Source organism: Echinops telfairi, unplaced genomic scaffold, assembly GCF_000313985.2.
Source record: "Echinops telfairi isolate 266 unplaced genomic scaffold, ASM31398v2 ScPeMD7_7421;HRSCAF=8459, whole genome shotgun sequence".
Lineage (NCBI taxonomy): Eukaryota > Metazoa > Chordata > Mammalia > Afrosoricida > Tenrecidae > Echinops > Echinops telfairi.
The window spans coordinates 8,028,779-8,032,331 of record NW_022111321.1 but is presented as its reverse complement, the minus strand read 5'-3'; positions in this window follow the sequence as shown (position 1 = coordinate 8,032,331).

The window sequence follows — 3,553 nt, the reverse complement described above, 5'->3', positions numbered from 1 at the left end:
AGAAATTGTCCTGTGACTTCTACCCATTTCCTGAGGCCTGTGGAAATAAACCTTTATGTACTTAAAGTTATACAGAAAATAGAATAAAGTTAATACCAAACTTGCAAAAAAAAAAAGAAAAGCAATATTTTCATGATTATTTTCTAACTCTATTCTTTGTAAATTGGAAATGGTAATTATGTGGTAGAGCCAGGAAGTAACAGCAAATTTGGTTGATGCTTTTTATAGGTCTATGTTGTTAACATCATTAACATGTTTTTAAAATGTGTTCTTGTAGACACCCTGTCAAAACAATCAATCATCTGTAAGTATTGTGTAAACTTATAAATACTGGTCTTGATTTCTTCTACTTGGAACATGCTATGGCTATATTCAGGTACAAAACAACATAGAACATTGTAACTAATACGCCTGGTCGAAGTTGTTCTGTGGTGTTTTTTTTTATTTGATTATTGCTCAAAATATCTGATGAAAGCATAAATGAGAGGATGAGTGTTACGGGCTTCCTCCACACAGTTGTCACTCAGAAAAAGCAAAAGGAGAAAGAGCGGCATTGACTGTAAAGAGGTTTCCATTTGTGCCCCTCAAACCAAATGTCACACATTGGAAAGGGGAAATACTTCGGTTAAACTGAGGGGACCATGCTTCTGGTTTCTTAAGGGAGCTCAGCCACAGATGCTCTGGGCAGCAGCCTCGAGTAAGGTGCGCTGACATCCTGCCAGTTGGCACAGCCTCGGCTTTCTTTTCCTAGACAGTGTCCACAGTGTTCGCTGAACAGAAAATCAGCATATATGCAGTGTGAATCTCTTTTATCCACAGACTATAAACTAGGTACGGCTTTTCCATGCAAGAGGCAGCTCCAATTTCTCAATTAAAAAAAAGTTAAATATTTCAAATAAAGGTAGATAAAGAGTTTGACAAAAGTTAAATCACAAAATAGAAGGTGTGCACTCCCAGCCCCCCAAAAGTTAAAGTTGAAATATTATACTTAAAAAGAATACTTTGATTAGATACATTGGCATCTGAATAATATTAATTATCCATGGATTACTTTTCAAATCATAATTTTTACATACCATGTAAGCATTTCTGAAAAAAATAAAAACTATAAATGACAGTTTTAGATTTCCAAGATGAACACCACCAAACTATAATATACTGTAACTTTGTTTCCCAGAAAATATTTATTTGGAGGACAGGAAACATTATTTGATTTAATTTTTCATAAAATTATATTATCTCCTATCACACAGTACATGCATCATATGCATGCTTGAAGCAGGTGGAGAGATGAAGAGGGGTAAATACATTGAATAGGTAGATGAGTCCAATTTAGATTAAATCTAGGTGTAAAGAGATGCTACTATAGCATATGAAAGAGGGAATTTACATGATATTATTTATATTTTAAGAAGGCTTCCCTCATGCTATTTAAGAGTGGAAGCAGGGGATCGTTTATGAAACTATTACAAGTGAGTAGCTAGTAGCTTAAATCAATAAAAAATATATAATAGACTCCAAACATATTTCTGAATCAAGACTCTTGAGAAGTAATGTGTAAGTATAATGGGATGGGGGCGCGATAACAAAATAATGCTAACTGACACTCTTGCATGAGCAAATCCTACCATAGATATTGATAATGCCACACTACTGGACTTAGATAGTGCTACGGAAGTGCAGAACGCCACATTAACATATGGGGAACGGACTACAATGATTGACGTATAAACACTCCCCTCCCAGGGGCCAAAAGACATGTGGGAGAAGGGAGGCAGCTGACTGTGTAAGATACGAAAATAGTAATAATTTATAATTTATCAGAAGTCAAAGAAGGTGGGAGGTGGGGAGAGAGAGAAAAAAGAGATGCTGATACCAAGAGTTCAAGCAGAAAGAAAATGTTTTGAAATGATGATGGCAACATATGTACAAATATGTCTGAAAGAATAGATGAGTGGATTGTTACAAGATCTGTAAAAGCCCCAAATAAAATTATTTATTAATAAAAAATGCATCTATGGAGGCTAATGACCAAGCTCCTTGGTCCCCATAGTCCAGTTGATTGTTGCTGGAGTGGAAATAAGTCTCAAGTCCAGCTAATTAAAAATACTTCATAGGGAAAAAAAAAAGGAAGATACAGCAGTCACCTTGACATCACTTTTGGAAAAAGGTAAGTAGAATATAACTATTTTGACAGCTAGCCACAAACCAAATAGATGATATATTGATGTTGTAAAACACACACACACACACACACACACACACATTTTGACTCAGTTACCCAGATCCCCATAATCTTATAAAATACATTTTTTTAAAAAAGCCATGGATCAAATTGCTAATATAGAATGCTACTTCAGCTTTTTGAGCTTGGCTTCAATTATGATCTGTAGAAGCCACTAGTAAAATATGAAGCAGAGTTGAGTTTCTCATATATTTCTTTTCTCAAGACTTTTAAAGTAATGCTCAAATCTTAAAGGATCTTTGAATAATCTGGAACATTTTAGAAGTTCAAATTCTGATTTAGTTCTATTGTCTGTAGAGATAGTGTTGGGACCAGGTGGGATTCTCACTTCCCATGCTGGAGAGCTGTATTTTATTCCATGCCAAGGCACCTCGTGCATGAGAAGTGTCTTGTTCTGTTGTACACAGGAATTCCATGAGTTGGTGGCCAAATTGAGGACAGCTAACAATAACATAAACAGAAAGCTATTTTATCTTTTTAATATTCATCTCTGTTAATCTTTATCTTTTTAATATACATCTCTGTAAGTGTCTAGAAATATGATTAGTGGTAAATGGGACATTTAAAGATAATAATGTATCTTGTTTTGTTTACTGAGTGACCTGATGTAATTATTACAATGGGAGGTACATGAAATGCTTGCAGATGAGAACAGTAGATGTACAGTTTGTCACAACAGAAGCACTTAGAAATCAGGGAACTCTGTAAGAAAAATAACACAAAATTACAAATACTAAATAAGGTGCTACCATTTGAACACAGTGCTAAGATATTTTTTTTCTCAGAATATTGGACAATTTCCTTCAAGTGATCAGCCAAGTGGCAAAGCCTCTCAATAATTCACATTTAATAAGCACTCGGCTATTTGTTTGCATAAATGAATTCAACTTAGATGATTTTCTGTTTCTTTATCCAAATAATTTTTATAAGCAAATTACTTTACTCATAGAGATATGGACAGAAAAATAAATTTATGAAAAATGTTTGAAAAGGGGCCTGGCACAGAGTCATCCTGAAATGAATCATAATGAATGATGGAAGGTATACAATACAAAAAGTTGGGAGACATCATTTTTATTAAATTTTTTAAACTAAGGAGAATTATTCAGCTTTGTTTTACCTACAGAACCAAGCAGCATTAGAAAGGGAAAAGTTCTGAAAAACATACTTCTGTCTATAATTCACTAGTTTTCAAATAATACTGAGATAGTTTATTGTGCCAGTCTGGCCGATAAACACAAGTGGGATTAACTGAAGGGCGGAGAGAAAAATGGCTTGGTGAGCCTTGCCTTTCTTGTCTCTCGCTCT